This window comes from Protopterus annectens, chromosome 10.part0 (assembly GCF_019279795.1).
Source record: "Protopterus annectens isolate FY-2018-M chromosome 10.part0, PAN1.0, whole genome shotgun sequence".
NCBI classification, from domain to species: Eukaryota; Metazoa; Chordata; order Ceratodontiformes; family Protopteridae; genus Protopterus; species Protopterus annectens.
The window spans coordinates 1,793,374,874-1,793,393,313 of record NC_056744.1 but is presented as its reverse complement, the minus strand read 5'-3'; the positions used below and the strand labels follow the sequence as shown (position 1 = coordinate 1,793,393,313).

Genomic DNA, 18,440 nt, shown 5'->3' with positions numbered 1-18,440 from the left:
CTACTTGCAAAGTTACCTTTTGTGTGGGACTTGTCAGGTGTCTTGGGTGGGAATCGGAAAGCAAAGCGAATCACTTTGTGAAAAACAAGGGTTTGTAAGTAGTCTTCAAAGAGGATAGATTGTCAGCAAGTCTTCTGTGTATTTAATACCATAGACATAGGTGACAGTCACTGATGTGACGCCTCAATCCCATGTACAATATGAGGAAAAAGGGAGCTGATGCTGGTGTTACGTGCAGTCACAATAGTTAGATTCATATGTCACCGTCTTGTGCTGAATCCATGATATTAGATATGCACATTTTGTCAGCAGAATGAGACTAGCAAGTTTATGTAGTCCCACCCATTGGGTGGAGCTAGCATACTGAGTAACTCCTCCCCCTAGCAAGGTCATTGTTTACATGCATCCAGTACTCTTTTGAAGTATTCTTATGTTCTGTCTTTATCCTTCTAATCTGATAGGGCATTACACAACTTTAGTGGCCTGTCTGGAAAGAGGTAGTTCATCATCTTTGTCCCAAAATTAGTGCCTTTTATTTGAAGCTCATCTTCTCTCTTTACTGCACGTTCTTCTTGCTACAACACCTTGCATTCTCCTGTCATAATTTTGTGTCTTGTCTTCCTCTCCTCTTCTCCTGCCATCTAGTAAGAAAATGCCCCAGTTCAGTGACGCTTTCTGAATACTTCTTCCCCTCTCCCCCTTTTTATTTTTCTCTGTAGTCTCTCAAGCAGACCACTATCCTTCTCTCTGAAGGCTCTCCAGAAGTACACATATTACAGTACTATTTGACCCCATGCCTTCCAAACATAAAGTCTTCCCTACTGGACTTGAACCTGTTTGTCCTTTGTGATGGGTGATAGGGGTCTGTCTAGAAGCATGGGAGTAAGAGATGCGGAGGGGCTGTCATTTAGGCAGCCATGAAGGTTGCTTGTACCCTTGCTGGCGTCATCGCTATGAGAACATTTCTAATGCCCCTAACCCCACATTTGAGTAGGGGACCTGTAGGCTTTGGCTCTGTGTATGTCTCCTAATAACTTCACCATGGGAATGCATGCTTCTTCATGCCCACTATAAAGGCTACTGCTATGCACTGGCTTGGAGAATTGAATGCCCACCCCCTGGCTTCAGTTTGGATTCTCACCCCTCCTCCAAGGGCTCTTGACATTTGTGACCTGCTCTGCCTTGCCCCCTCCCCCCACTAGAATGGAAACATCTGTCCTTCTCTGTTGGCTCCATCGGCAACTTGAGCTGCTTCTCAAACTTGGGTTGCATGAACCATAGTCAGAGTCTTTCTCTGTCGCTGCCACCAAAGTTAGCTTCCAGATGATATTTGAGCAGAACCCATGTGGTGGCATTATGATAGCTGTCTTTTATTGCACTGAAGTCTGAGCACACACCTGTACACCTGTAGAGTGTATCATCACTTCCTTCTCTCTCTAGAGTCTGTTTGTTACTTTGTTACTGTATGGAAAGTGTATTAATGAGTAAGTAGCGCTTTCACCCCAGTTATGAAGAGTGGGTTACCCTGAGAGTAGGGCTTTCACCCCAGTTATGTAGAGTATGGAAAGCCTCATTCCTTGAGTGTTTACAGCCTGTTCCCCTGAGTTCGTAGAGGGTGCTTCCCTGAGTACGTACCTAAACTGTATTATTCTGCACTGAGTACGGAAAGCCTCTTGCCCTTAGTTTGGAGAATTTGCTTCCTGAGTCTGATGAGTTTGCCCCTCTGAGTGTGTAGACCCTGTTCCTGAGTGTAAAGACCCTGTTCCCCTAACTTACTTAGAATGTGTTCCCCTGACTATATGGAGTTCATCCCCTAAGCATAAAGAGCTGGATCCCATTGAGAACATAGAGCTTGATCAGCTGCGTACCTGAATGCATTGAGCATGTCTCATAATGTCGTATTAAAGAGCTGGATCCCTGTGAGAACATAGAGCCTGATCAGCTGCGTACCTGAATGCATTGAGCATGTCTCGTAATGTCATAGTAGAGTATTAGGCATTTTAAGCGTAGCAAAGTTCCTAAAATGTTTCAGCCATGCCTGACAGTCTGAGTATGAGGAACCTCTCCCCCTGAGAGTGTGCAGCCTGTTCCCCCAAGAGTGTAGAACCTGTCCCCCTGTGAATGTAGAGTCTGTCTCCCTGAGAGTATTTCCCCACTGAGAGTGAAGAGCCTGTCCCCTGTGAAGAGCCTGTCCCCTGAGATTGTCTAGCCTGTCCCCCTGTGTGTGTAGAGCCTGTCCCCCTGAAAGTGTGTCCCACTGAGAGTGTAGAGCCTCTTCCCCTGAGTGTGTGTCCCACTGAGCATGTAGAGCCTGTCCCTCTGAGATTGTCTAGCCTGTCCCCCTGAGTGTATGTCCCACTGAGAGTGCAGAGCCTCTTCCCCTGAGTGTGTGTCCCACTGAGAGTGTAGAGCCTGTCCCCCTGAGTGTGTCAGATGTGCCCTTGAGAATAGTGATTCTGTTCCTTTGGATATGTAGAACCTTTTCCCATGAGTATGGACAGTGTCTTAACTTGAATATGTTGGCCACGGTTCTTTGACTGTGTAACTGCAGTTTACTTTATTTATTTATTTAATTTACATTTGTTTACTGGGGAGGTCCGGCTTGGCTTTTGGCCCATTTTCAGCGGAGGCCTGGGAGAAAAGCTCCACAAGGATAATTGAACAAAGCCATGTTTTAAGCAGTTTTAACAAATACAATAAAGATTTTTAGACAATATAACAATGAAAATGCCTTATAAGCTTATTTATGCAGATAATTACATGGAGATATAACCACTGATATATAGAAGATACATCAACAGTTTTTTTCTGGTTATAGAGAAGAAAAGGAGATAAGATATGACTTGAAAAGAAAGAAGAGGAAACAGAAAACTAACATCTGACACCTGCTCTGCCTATTTGGATCTACTTGAGTCTATCACAATACATCCAGACACCATGGTTTTGGGTGACTTTAACTTACCCATTCATTGACTGGGTAAATTACTCGTGCTATAGCTCCCTTACCCAAAGATTCCTCAACTTTTTTAATTCCAGTACCCTGGACCCAGCTGGTTGACACCCCCACAAGGGGTACCAGCATCCTGGATCTAGTGCTCACCAATATGGGGGACCACTGTAGTACCACCACTGTGAGGATGTCCATGGTGAGATCTGACCACATATCAATCTCATTCAAAGTAACTATCACACCTAACCCTCCCACCAGCAGCAACTAAACTAAAAAAAGTCTCCAAAGCAGATTATAACCTCTTACGGGATAGTATAAATAGCTTCAATGCACCTCCTCCCTCAGATGGAACTGGCAACTTTGCCAAGCTCTACACCAGTGCTTTATACAACCACCTGTATAACTGCATTTACTCAGCTGTACCTGATAGGACCAAAACAAGCTCCTCAAGGAAGAGCAAACCTGCCTGGTGGACAACTGCTATTAATAGGCTATACAATGTGAGGAAGAAATTGTTGTCTAAGAGTAAGAGGGAGCGAGCCCTCCTAAACTGGAAACACTCACTTCTTAAACAAGCAAATAAGACTTCATGTGAAGTCCTTCATAGCATACTACAAGTCCAAATTAGCTTCCTCAACAAAGGACAACCACAAGGCATTCTGTAGTTACATCCATAACCTAAAAGGAAAAGCCCAGGTTTGTGCAGAACTGGCAGTTAATGAGACCACATATACTGAGCCTGTGGACGTAGCTAACCTGCTGGCCGACAGGTTCTATGAAAACTTCACATCCATACCACCTGTCCCCTTCCTTGTATCTCTAAAGAGCAGGTCATAAATGCCCTCTCTAAGGCCAAAAATACAGTATCTGTGTGACCTGATAACATCCCAAGCTGCATCTTACATGGGCTCCAACATGAATTAGTAACATCATTGGGCACTCTTTTCAGTCATAGTCTAAGCACTGGCTTCATACTAGCTGAATGGAAAACAACCACCGTTATTCCCTTGCACAAAGGTGGTGCTTCCATTGACCCTGGGAACTATAGACCTATTAGCCTGACTAGCCTTATCTGCAAGGCTATGGAGCGAATAGTCATGGACCTTATCAACCATGATATAGATAATCTCCAAACACTTGATCCCACTGAGTTTGCATTTGTCAAAGGGAGATCATGCCTGTTAAACGTAGTGGACTTCCTTGAGACAGTCACCAAGGCACCGGATGAGGGGAAATTTGTGCATGCAGCCTACATGGACTTAGCCAAGATGTTTGACACTATCCCCCACTCAGGCATTATTGACAAACTCACACAACTAGGCATCAACCCATCTTTAGATGGGTCACTAACTGGCTCACTGATAGAAATCATATAGTCAAAATAGGGGAATCCACCTCCAACAGCAGACCTGCAACCAGTGGTGTTCCACAAGGATCAGTCCTGGAACCTGTACTGTTTGGAATATGTTTCTCTGAAGTACAAGCAAAAACTAAAGGTTTGTGGCCTGACAAAATTTCTGATGACTGCAAACTGGGAGCGATCATAGAATCTCCAAACAATGTAAACATCCTACAAGAGGGTCTTTGTAAGAACTGATAATACTGTACTGTACAGTAATAAGCTGGAAACACTGAGATAGGCTGATATATATCTGTTAATTACCCAGACTTGTGCTGAACAAAGTGCCAGTCTCTCCTTTATGGTCCACGTCTTATGTACTTTCCAGAATTAATTTTCCAAACACTGTAGTTTGGATAATAAGGCTTTATTAGATGTTCACAATATCTGAATACTGTCTTTATTAACAGTGCTGATAAACAATTAGTGTTCAAAGTTACTGCATGTCATATTCTGATTGTTCTGAACAATGTAAACTAATATAGACTTTATTTGACCTGTCATCTGTACTCGGGCTCGAGTGTCTGTAATCTTCTCTGAAATTAACAGGTTGAACGAACTCACTAACTTTAACTGAACTGCTATCCTGAACACAACATATTATATTGCTTTAGTCCAGTAATTTTCTTTATTTACTTTTTCTAACCTTGGTCTCCAGCTTTGCTTTATTTAACATTCCATTAAAGAACATTCTGTAGCTGGCAAGATTGTATCTTTCCCTTGAGAAAAGAACATTCTGTATTTCTGTAGTTTATATACACTTTATGCTTATCTTTCTTTTTAATAAACTGTCCCTCATGCTTGACCAGCAAGGTTATTTTTCTTTCTGCTTAACTGTTGTTTATGCATAAATGAATAACTACTTTAAAATGGAAGTCCCTAATCTAACAATCTTACACAAACAAATGATTGGTGCCAAAGTCATGGCCTTAAACTCAGTGCAAAAAAATGTGTTATCATTCCTTTCAGTAAAAGCGATGTTCCTGCTACCTACCACACCAATAGCAACACCTTAAGTACGCACTTAGTGGTGAGAGACCTGGGCACACAGGTTGACGGCAACCTTACCTTTCACCACTATGTCTCCACAGTGGTAAGTAGGGCATTTTATATGGCTCATCTCATGAGTAAAGGGCATTGCCTCCGGAAAAAAATAAGTTATAACCTCCCTGTACTCTTCCCTCACTAGGCCAATAATTGAGTACGGTGCTCTTTTTGGTATGCACTTTTCTAAGCACCTGGAGCAATTGGAGAAACCACAAAGATGTCTTTCAAGGATGCATCTGCAGTCATCACATATGGGTTGTCCTGCCTCAGGCAGCCCTTCGGTCGGCCGGATTCCAAAGTCTGGGTCCGGCGTCGGCTGATGTCACCCTTTCCCCGACGTCAGAGCGCCTGAGATATAAAAGCGTCAGCCGACACCATCTTCCTCAGTCTTTCTTGCCGCATGGTGCCCGAAGCAGAAGCAGTTCATAAGTGCCGGTCGGCCAGCTCCTGTAATTCAGCTACCGAAGACTTCAAAAGCTAAGTACCCCGTTGGGGACTCTTTCTTGCCTCAGCCAATGTCAGATAAAATTAATAATTGCTTAACTTGTGGGAAACAAATACCTCATAAGGATTTCCACTCTTACTGACTCCCCTGCCTAGGCCCAGACCACGACGTCTCGGCCTGTTCAGCCTGTGCTTCCTTCAACCGACGCACTCTTAGACATCGGGCGGAGTTTGCAGAGGAATTTTTTGGGGCTAGTTTTGCTTACAATATGCCGTCGGAGACTCCGACTTCACATTTAACGAAGAAACGGAAGGACAAGGACCGACACACGCGGGCCGCGGTTTCGGCTGAAACCATGGCCAGGCCTACCGCGAGTGTCTCGGTCTCGGCTGAAACCGAGTCCTTGGTACTTCCGACCACCGAAACCGCTCAACCGACAACCTCAGCCCCGGAGGCCCCTACTGAGTTGGTTATTGAATCTCCATTAGAAACTGGTGTCCTGGAACCTTCCGACACCATTCCTCTAGACAAAACTACACCAGCACGTGGTGCAGCCAGGCCTCCTGCATCCATGTCCATAAAGGCATTCTCAAGGGCTAAAGCTGCTAAACACTCAAAAGCTTTGCCTCCCAGGGTTATCCCTCAGGGACCCACTACAGGTTCCCAGATCCTAAGTTTAGCAGAGGACCTTATTTCCTTAATTAGGGGCTCACAGCCTCATCCAGACAGGGGCTCTAAACCTCCTCCAGATAAAAGGCCCAGGGTTGAGCCCTCTGATCCCCACTCCTCAGATGTGGCCTCTGATGGCTCTACTCTCTCAGACTACCAGGAGGAGGCTTTTTTGGCCTACGAGGATTCTGATGCAGAGGAATCTATCCCCTTGGCCTCCCCTCCTGAAGAGCTGTCCTTCTGGGAGACTCTTCTCACTATGAGAGAGCATTTCCAATAGCAGGGCCAGGAATTCTCTGATTCCAGGAAGAGATTGAGGACTTTCTTGCATTTGCCTCAGCATAGACCTTTGGCTATTCCTCCTGTTTTGAATGTCATTGATGATGTGTACTCTGAGTCTAGCACAACTCCTGACACTCTTCCTCCGGCTCCTGTCAAACCCGATAGGTACTACAGGGTCCCGCACTCACATCTTTTCCTTTACAAAGCCCACTCTGCTGATCCAGAAACTATTTCCCAGGGCCCTAAAGGGGTTGCAGCTGCCACTACTAAAAATCCACTCCCCTCTGAAAGGGAGTCCAGGGCTTTAGAGAGATGGGGTAAGAAAGTGTATACTTCTGCTACTCTTGCTATGAGGGCTTTAAATTGTCAATTTCATATGATACAGTACCAAGAGTATTTGTCAGATGAATTGCATAAAAAACTGTCTTCACATGAACCTCTAAATCGCAAATCACTTCAGGATCTGGTACATAACTCCCAACAGGTTAGCAACCATTTCTTGCAGTGTGGTTATGATGCATTGGAAGCTTCATGTAGGTCAGCTATGACAGGTGCAGTCATATGTAGGCATGCTTGGCTGAAGGAACAATCTCTGCCAGACCATGTTAAAGCAAAGCTTCTGGATGCTCCACTGGAAAAGCAAAAGTTATTTGGCTCCCCTGCTCAGGAGGTCTTAAAGAAATTTGAAGAAAAGGCAAAATCTGTACAAACAGTCAAAGATTTTCTCCAAGTCCAACCACCAAGATTCAGCAGAAATTGGCCTTCCAAGAATTGGTCCTTTCCAGACACAGAGAGATTTCAGAGAGGCAAGAACAGGCGTGCCAGAGGTAGAGGGCAAGCTAGAGGCTCCTACAGAGGACCTCAATGGCAGCCTCCCAACCAGAGAGGTAGTGCAGGACCTACAACTGCTGCACAAGGACAGACTCAATGACTTTACTTTGACACCGCCAACCAGGGCTCAATTGGAAGCACCTTTGGGCGGAAAGCTTTCTTTATTCTCAGAAAATTGGCACAGTATTACAAGGGACAAATGGACACTACAAATAATAGACAAAGGATACAGGTTCCATTTCCACACATTACCAAAAAGAAAAGGCATGCCAGACCTGCCACCGAATCAAAGAGCAGAGGCTTTGAAACAAATCTCCAACTTAATGCAAATGAAAGCTATAGAAAAGGTTCCTCTCTCAGAACAAGGCCAAGGATTTTATTCCAGACTATTCCTTGTTCCAAGAAAAGAAAAGCAATGGAGGCCTATTCTTGACTTGTCCGCACTGATTACTTATCTCATTGTGCCAAAATTCAAAATGCTGACTCTACAGCAACTCCTTCCCATGCTGGGCAAGGGGTCTTGGCTGGTAACTCTGGACCTCAAGGAGGCATACCTGCATGTCCCTATCAGACAAAGTTGCAGAAGACACCTCAGATTTCTTGCAGGTTCAGAGCATTATCAATTCTCAGCATTGCCCTTTGGCTTATCTACTGTGCCCAGAGTATTCACGAAATGCCTGGCATCAGTAGTTGCACACTGCAGACTTCAGGGGATTCAAATATACCCATATCTGGACGACTGCCTTATACAAGCGGACAACCAACAAATTTTGGTAAAACACTTGAATTATGCCATCTACCTACTTCAGGCCTTGGGATATACAGTCAACATTCACAAGTCAAGACTTGTTCCATCCCAAAGAATAACTTTTCTGGGTGCGAATCTAGACACAACCACCCAAATGGCTTTCCTCACAGAAGAAAAACAAAATCAACTACCGGATTACTTCAAAAATCTGTCAAGACAAACTCAGCTGACTGCAAGGAAAATCCTGCAGGCACTGGGTTACATGGCTTCTTGCATTCTTCTGATTCCACAAGCAAGGCTGCATATGAGGAAACTACAATGGTACCTAAGGAGTTTATGGACTCAGCACAGTCACAGCTTGGAAACTTTGATACCACTCATTCCATGCCTTCAAAAGGAATTTCTGTGGTGGGCTCAAGCAAACCAGTCAAACAGGGGTCTGCCCTTCAGCAAACCAATAGCCAGCCAAACCATTACAACAGACGCTTCAGACCACGGATGGGGAGCGCACATGGAGGGCAGATGCATTCAAGGTCTATGGTCACAAAAAGAGCTACGCATACACATAAACCAAAAGGAAATGCTGGCAGTGATACATGCAATCGAGGCCTTCAAACTCTTTCTGCATCAACGCCACTTGCTAATAAGGACAGACAACACCACAGTTTTGTGGTACATAAACAAGCAAGGAGGCACCCATTCCTACCCTCTTTGCAGACTGGCAATGAATCTATGGGAACTTTCCTTGAAACTCAATATAGAGCTGCAATCCCAGTTTGTGCCAGGAAAGGACAATATACTGGCGGACAGCTTAAGCAGAAACATCATGGATACAGACGAATGGATGCTGCACCCAGACATCTTCCTTCAGATAACACAATCATGGGGGAGGCCGGACGTAGATCTCTTTGCCTCCCCCCACAGTCATCAGCTGAAGAAATTCTGCTCAAGGACATACCACCCACAAGCATGGAAAGTGGACGCCCTCTCTTTCAGCTGGAGAACTCTAACAGTGTATGCATTTCCACCTCTTCCATTAATGACCAAGGTCTTACTGAAGATCAGGACAGAGCAGCCAAAAGTGATTCTGGTAGCTCCGGACTGGTCAAGACAGCACTGGTACCCACTGTTAAAGAGCATGTCATGCACGAAACCATGGCCTCTTCCACAGTGGCCACTTCTCCTGACACAGCACAATTACAAAACTCTGCATTCCAACCTGAAAACCTTGCAACTAACAGCCTGGAAAATACCTTGATTCCTCCCCAGGATAAGCTATCCAAGAGAGTGAAGGATATCATCATGGAAGCTTGCCGGCCTTCCACAAGAAAGGCATATTCAGCAAAATGGAAAAGATTTCACACTTGGAGCACCACAAAGGGCCTAGATGCGAAAGTGATGAACATGGCACATATCCTGGAATACTTGGCAGAAATGCTCCACAATGGCCTGTCTTACTCTTCCATTAAAATTCATGCTTCAGCAATTTCAGCAGAGTACAATACTGATCCACCTGTCTTCTCTCATCCTCTCCTAAGACAGTTTCTAAGAGGAATTAAAAACGTCAATCCTCCAAGGAAACCACCAGTGCCTACTTGGGACCTTAACTTCGTGTTGGAAAAACTAACACTGCCTCCCTTTGAACCAGCAGCATCTGCAGAACTGCAGTTCCTGCCTTGGAAGACTGCCTTCCTTCTGGCCATAACCTCAGCAAGAAGAGTATCTGAGTTACAGGCCCTCATGGCAGTACAGCCATTTCTTATTTTTAATCAGGACAGAGTCTCATTGAGAACCAGTCCTTCATTTATGCCAAAGGTGGTATCCAGGGTCTCATTAAACCAAGCTATTCACCTGCCTACCTTCTTTCCAAATCCTCAAAACAAAGGGGAAAAGCTTCTGCAGACCCTGGACATACACAGACAGTTGCGCTACTACTTGGACAGAACTAAAAGTTACAGAAAAACTGACCAGCTGTTTGTAGCATATGCTGCTGGTGCACAAGGAAAAGCAATTTCCAAACAGACAATTTCAAAATGGATAGGAAATTGCATTTGTTTTTGTTACTCCTTTCATGGAAAAACTGTGCCAGCTAACATTAGACCTCATTCCACCAGAGCCACAGCCACCTCCACAGCTTTCTTAAGAGGGGTGGCTACCAAGGACATTTTAGAAGCTGCTACATGGAGCTCCGTGCATACATTTTCCAAGCATTACAATTTACCTTTATATTCCAGATCCAGAGCAGGCTTTGCTACGGCAGTCCTGCAGGGCATTTTAGCTACACCATCCTTTACATAGATCCTCCACCCCCAGATTGGCTATGGTATTCTACCCATATGTGATGACTGCAGATGCATCCTTGAAGGACATAGTACAGTTTTGTACCTACCATAAATGTAGATGTCCGATAGGTATGCATCTGCAGTCAGGTTTCCTCCCTCCTTCCCTCTGTGGTATTTATTGGGTACTTTTCCCTCTCATAGCTAGCTGGGGTTATCTATTATGGTGTATTTATTTTATATATATATATATATATATATATATATATATATATATATATATATATATATTCTCCAAATTTAGCCTTCCTTAGAGGGCACCTGGCATCTGGGGCAAGAAAAACTGAGGAAGATGGCGTCGGCTGACGCTTTTATACCCCAGGCACTCTGACATCGGGGAAAGGGCGACATCAGCCGACGCCGGACCCAGACTTTGGAATCTGGCCGACCGAAGGGCTGCCTGAGGCAGGACAACCCATATGTGATGACTGCAGATGCATACCTATCGGACATCTACATTTATGGTAGGTACAAAACTGTACTTTTCCTCACAAGGAAAATTCAAGGTCTTCAGCATCTGTCTTATGGGGATCTTTTGAAGTCATTGTCACTTTATTCTGTTTCATACAGACTACTCAAAGGTGATCCCTGCCTTGCATACAAAGCAGTCTGTGACCCTGCGTTATTAACCATTGCACGGAAATGTTGCATATCTGTAAGTCAAATGGTACACGAGTTACTTGCTTTAAAGTCCTTAACCTGGTATGTGACATTAATAAAATCTGCTGGAGGGACAGATTGTCTCCCAGAGGTTACCACACCTTTGGAACCGACTCCCACCTCCCACTTCATGTCAAACAGAGCACCTCTTTGGCCCTCTTCAAACACATTCTGGATGATTGGATGGGTAACTATAAATTCACCCTGGTGGTTCCGCCTGTGTCCCTCTTGGACAGGGGCAATGGGTGCTGATCATGGAAATAAGAGTAAGAACTTAGCTAGGCGGCTTGTAAGAGCCCTGGGGTGATTAGCCTAGTTGGACAAGTATTAAAGAACAGAGATTTATAAGAGTTGAAAGGTGGCAGCAATATAGATGTAGAGGAATATTTGAAGTGTTAGAAAGGGAGAGTTGTAGTCTGGTGTACTACAGGAGCAGAGCCAGGCATTATTTAGGTGTTATCCAAATTCAAGACAATACTAAGAGGAGTTGGATATGTTGAGTATGTTTTGAGGCATAGTATTCCAAGACTGATATTTTGTCGGAGTATAATGAGTTACCATGGCTATTATTGGGTTTAGTTACCTTCATCAGGAGTTTTTGGGAGGATCTTAGAGTCCAATAGTTGGAATAGGGTATGATAAGGTTACTAAGGGCTGTACAGTTGTCTAGGTGGTGTATGACGTAGTGTGCTAGGGCTAGCTGGTTAAAGGTGAGTAGATTAGGAAGTTCTAACAATTTTAGGTGGTGCAATGCTGAGCAGTCATGTGATCTGGATGGGAGGTTAGTAGCAAATCTGGCTATTTTGTTACAGCAAGACTCCAATTTATTTTGGTCTGCTTTTCTTAGGTTAGTAAATACTGGCGATGCTTGTAAGTGTGGAGAGTAGATGTGTTCTAAAGATGGACTATCTGGTGGTGTTGGTTAGGAAGGGCTTGATTCTGTATAGTGAGCCTAATTTAAAGTGGACCTTTTTGATTGTTAGTGCCAGGTGTTTATCATATTTAAGGTCATTGTGTATCGTGGCACCAAGGAGCTTGGTGTGTTTAACTGGCTCTATGACTACATTGTTTGATGAGTAGATGGAAACTGTGGTCACTTTTTTGTTACTGGTGAAAAGCATAAGCTTTAAATTGTTGGGACTGAGAATGAGTTGACAGTCAGAAAGGTATTCTTCGCTATCTAGGAAGAATGTTTGTGTTTTTTGTATGAGTTCAGGAAGAGGGGGGCTGCACATATCAGGGAAGAATCATCTGCATGTTGGATTATGTTTGCATGCTGAGTGGCTGTACAGAGTTGGTTTGCAAAAATGGAGAAAAGGTGTGGACCAAGGATTGAGCCTTGAGATACACCCATGGAGATTGGTAGCAGAGGTGAAAGTTCATTTTGTCACCTGACTGCCTGCTGATGGTCAGATAGGTAGCTGACAAACTAGGATAGGGCAGATTGGGAGAGGTTTAAGGCAGCTAGCTCATTAATACGTTTTTGGTGGGAGATTGTATCAAAGGCCTTAGCCATGTTAAGAAAGATGGATGATGCAAGTAGGTTATTATTTCTATGGTGGTTGATTGTGTTAGTACAACAGCAGCTCTACTTAGTTTTACTATGTTTTGGTCTGAAGCCATGTTGGGATGTGGATAAAAGGTTGTTTTTAGGAGGTGGTCTAGTAGTTGTGCATGCATGCATTTTTCAAGTATTTTTGGTATGGGTGAGAGAATAGCGATTGGCCTGTAATTTGTGAAATTGGTGGCGGTACCTGTTTTGTGGAGGGGGATAACGTAGGAGACTTTCCAAAGTTTAGGGATAGATTTTTCTGTTACAGTCCAATTGTTTAAGCTTGATATGGGGTAGGAGATGACCTCTGCGGCTAATTTAAGAAATTCAGCAGGGAGTTGGTCAGCAGCAAGGGATGAAGGTTTCATTTTAAATAGGTATTTTTTATTGTTGAGGTTTGTATTGGATTTATGGTGAAGAAGTTAAGATTACTTTCCAGATTTGTGGGTATAGTTGGAGGCGTATTGCTGTTGTTCTTAATTAGGGACAGAATAGAGTAGATAAAGTGTGTATTAAGTTGTGACACTATGCTGTCTGTGAGGTTAGTTGTTGATGGAGCTGGGGTGGTGGATTGGCTTGGTTTTAGTAATTGGTTAATAGCTCCCCAAAATTTCTGGGGATTGTTTGCTGAATAAACCTGCTCTAACGCTGTAGTTTGTTTTGTTATGTATGTAGCCTGTCATGTTGTTAGTTAGTACTGTTCCTTTTAATTCTGGGTTGAATAGTTTGTAGGTACTATTATTGCTACCCCTGGTACTCTCCCTCTTCAGTTTCCATGAGTGACACCCCTCCCAGTTTATACGACCTCTTTGAATCTGTATATATCTTTAGTAGGACCATGTGGCTATCAACAGTGAACCCTAGCTGTCATATATATGCCCCCTTTTTCACCCACAGTGAGATCTACCCTGTTCTTAAGATACTCTGTTACTTCTAAAACAAGCACATTGACTAGTGATGGGCCTAGGATTGACCATTGCAGCATGATCAGTGCTGGTCCTAGGACTGACCATTGCAGTTTGACCACTGCTGGCCCTAGGACTGACCATTGCAACGTGACCAGTGCTGGCCCTGGGACTGACCATTGCAACATGATCAGTGCTGGCCCTAGGACTGACCATTGCAGCATGACTAGTGCTGACCCTAGGAATGACCATTGCAGCATGACCAGTGCTGGCCCTAGGACTGACCATCGCAGCACTCTCCTTGTCATCCTTCTGTCATGTAACATTATTCCTCACCCCTCTGCCTTTTTTGTCCTCCCTTCTAGCCAGCCTTCTACCCATTTTAAGACAAGTTTCTTTCATGGGACTTTCAGCTTCCCAATTTATAGACATGTTTTTACACAGGGCTTTCAGTTGTCTATTTTATAGACTTGTTTCCTTCACAGAACCTTCTACCCATTTTACAGATGTTTTCCCTGTCTGTTTTACATATGTCCTTATATCCATTTTATAGACCAGTTCCCTACATGTTTCCTTTTATCTATTTTACAGACCAGTTCCCCTACATATGTCCTTATATCCATTTTACAGACCCGTTCCCTACATAAATCCTTATATCCATTTTAGAGACCTGTTCCTTACATATCTCCTTATATCCATGTTGCAGACCAGTTCCCTACATATGTCCTTATATCCATTTACAGACCAGTTCCCTACATAAATCCTTCTATCCATTTTACAGACCAGTTCCCTACATGTGGCCTTCTATCCATTTTACACACCAGTTCCCTACATGTCTCCTTATATTCATTTTACACACCAGTTCCCTACATGTGTCCTTATATTCATTTTACACACCAGTTCCCTACATGTGTCCTTATATCCATTCTTCTCCTTATATTCATTTTACACACCAGTTTGTCCTTATATCCATTTTACACACCAGTTCCCTACATGTCTCCTTATATTCATTTTACACACCAGTTCCCTACATGTGTCCTTATATTCATTTTACAGACCAGTTCCCTACATATGTCCTCCTATCCATTTTACACACCAGTTCCCTACATGTGTCCTTATATCCATTCTACACACCAGTTCCCTACATGTGTCCTTATATCCATTCCATGTGTCCTTATATCCATTCTACACACCAGTTCCTACATGTGTCCTTATATCCATTCTACACACCAGTTCCCTACATGTGTCCTTATATCCATTCTACACACCAGTTCCCTACATGTGTCCTTATATCCATTCTACACACCAGTTCCCTACATGTCTCCTTATATTCATTTTACAGACCAGTTCCTTACACGTGTTCTTATATCCATTTTATAGACCAGTTCTCTACATGTTTCCTTTTATCTGTTTTACAGACCAGTTCCCCTACACATGTCCTTATATCCATTTTACAGACCCGTTCCCTACATAAATCCTTATATCCATTTTAGAGACCTGTTCCTTACATATCTCCTTATATCCATGTTGCAGACCAGTTCCCTACATATGTCCTTATATCCATTTACAGACCAGTTCACTACATATCTCCTTCTATCTATTTTACAGACCAGTTCCCTACATGTGGCCTTCTATCCATTTTACAGACCAGTTCCCTTCATGTGACCTTATATCCGTTTTACAGACCAGTTCTGTACATATGACCTTATATCAATTTTACAGACCAGTTCCCTACATGTGTCCTTATATCCATTTTACAGACTAGTTCCCTACATGTGGCCTTCTACCTGTTTTGCAGACCAGTTCCCTACATGTGTGCTTATATTCATTTTACAGACGAGTTCCCTACATAAATCCTTCTATCCATTTTACAGACCAGTTCCCTACATATGTCCTCCTATCCATTTTACACACCAGTTCCCTACATGTGTCCTTATATCCATTCTACACACCAGTTCCCTACATGTCTCCTTATATTCATTTTACAGACCAGTTCCTTACACGTGTTCTTATATCCATTTTATAGACCAGTTCCCTACATGTCTCCTTATATTCATTTTACAGACCAGTTCCTTACACGTGTTCTTATATCCATTTTACAGACAAGTTCCCTACATATGTCCTTATATCCATTTTACAGACCAGTTCCCTCCATGTGTCCTTCTATCCATTTTACAGACCAGTTCCTTACATGTGTCCTTGTATTCATTTTACAGAACAGTGCCCTACATGTGTCCTTATATCTTTTTAACAGACCAGTTCCCTACATAAATCCTCCTATCCATTTTACACACCAGTTCCCTACATGTGTCCTTATATTCATTTTACAGGCCACTTCCCTCCATGTGTCCTTCTATCCATTTTACAGACCAGTTCCTTACATGTGTCCTTGTATTCATTTTACAGAACAGTGCCCTACATGTGTCCTTATATCTTTTTAACAGACCAGTTCCCTACATATGTCCTTACATCCGTTTTACAGACAAATTCCCTTCATGTGACCTTATATCCATTTTACAGACCAATTCCCTACATATGACCTTATATCCATTTTACAGACCAGTTCCCTACATATGTCCTTGTATCCATTTTACAGACCTGTTCCCTACATGTGTTCTTATACCCATTTTACAGACCATTTCCCTACATATGGCCTTCTACCCATTTGACACACCATTTCCTTCACAAGGCCCCTCAAGTACCCATTCTACAGACCTCTTCCTTAAGGAGGGCTTTCTATCCATTCTTAGGGCCTTATACCCTTTTGACAGACATGTTCCCTACATAGACCTTCTACTCATTTTACAGATACGTTCCTTAAATGGAACCTTCTACCCACTTTACATATCCATTCCTTAGACAGGACCTTCTACCCATTTTACACACCTGTTCTTTACGTGGGGCCCTCAGGTTCTCTGGTAGCCTGCTGTGAAACACTGATTGAAAGTTTTTTGCATCATCATAGTAGATCACCTGTCAGATTACCATACACCTGTCAGATTCCCCCATGACCAGCTTCTTAATTAAAAAGTCATTAAAGTGATTATGGAGACAGAGTGGATCCTTTTAAACTCCAACTTGGTGATTTCCTAGTCCCCTGACCTCAGTTAATGAAACCATACTAAATCATATAACTTCTTCAAATCTCTACTACTTTTGTATAAACAGCTTTATTAAATAATGCAGTGTTTGAAAACATGAGAAAAATCTATGTAGTTTTCTAGGAGCAAGCCTCCTTACATCCATGTATCCACCACAGCCCCTGTTATTTAACAAATCTTACCGAAGTATGGAGAAAGGGAGACAAGAAGTATTTTGTAAAGTTAGCTTCTCACTGTCTTCTGCATGTGCATGACTGTTAAAAATCTACTTTACAGGAAAACAATAATTTAAACCACACTTTGCACTGAATAGTAAAAGCACAAAAATGTATCAAACAGCAGTCCCTCTGTGACAGGATGCAGTCTGGTGCCGCAGAATGGCAACTCAGTAAGCAGAAATGAGACTTGAACAAGTGGAAGTGTATATGCTAAGCTGTTCCTAGATCAATTGTGTGTGGCAGGTTGCGGGTACAAACTAATGGTAGTTGGCATTCTGAATCCTGCTGTACTGCTGAGGTGCTGCCACTTACTCCTTCAGCAACTTTGACATACCTTTCTCTGCCAGCCGCTGAGGACAGTCTCACTTCACTAATTCTAGATTTTTCCCAGCGCCTCCTTCATATGTTAGCACCACCACAATCACCATGGCTTTTTATCCTGTTCTCTGGAATCTCTCCCTTACCTAGTGTTGCAAAGAATACTTCTGTCAAGGGATCTACACCAGAAGAAGCCAGTCGTTTTTATCAGGAACTTGGACAACAGTGCTTTTTTATCTTCTTTGTTATCCTGCCTGAATTTTAAGACCTTTAAATGTCCTCTGTGCACCTGTTTTCCAGAAAAAAAACATAAAAAAACTCCTGTCAGATTGCTTTCTTCTTGTTGTTGTGTCCATCTTCTTTCCTGTGATGGCATCGTGCCTCCTTTCTCCATGATTACCGAGATGAAGTTGATTAGGATTTCTGCTGCACTTCTTTCTCATGTGTTTTCCTGTCTTTGTCTTCTGCTGTACACACACACACACACACACACATATATATATATATATATATATATATATATATATATATATATAGACCTTTTGTCCCCTCTTCCAGATTCTTCTATTCATTCTCTTTCTTCTCTTTGTCTTTCCCGTAATCACTGTGTTTTTTTTCTCTCTCTCTGATTTGTGGGAAACCATATGTAGCAACCTTCTCTTTTTGCTTGTCTTTTAATAGTTACTTTATCTATTCCTCATGTAGTTTTTTACTAAATTGCAGTCTGTTCTGCACCCTCGATGCCAGGACATTCTGGTCCACATCATGGAAATTCGGGGTACTCCAGTAAGATACTCCAGTAGGACCACCTTTACATTATCTCTCTCTTTTTTTTTTTTTACTGCTCCTGATAATACTTTGGGTGTTTACCTCATGGACATAAGGTACAGGGTTTGATTCTCACCTTTGAAAAGGAAATTGGGTAAGCTTAAAATGGCCCAAGAGCAGTTAACCTGTTAATCTTCCTCTGTCATTT

The 18,440-nt window shown here is 42.9% G+C and overlaps 1 protein-coding gene across 4 annotated transcripts in view; it reads left to right on the top strand.

Annotated features, from left to right (window-relative positions):
• The window catches only part of RUSF1 (RUS family member 1), a 261,474-nt gene that overhangs the window by 98,912 nt on the left and 144,122 nt on the right, over positions 1-18,440 (top strand). The gene's annotated exons all lie outside the window — the stretch shown is intronic.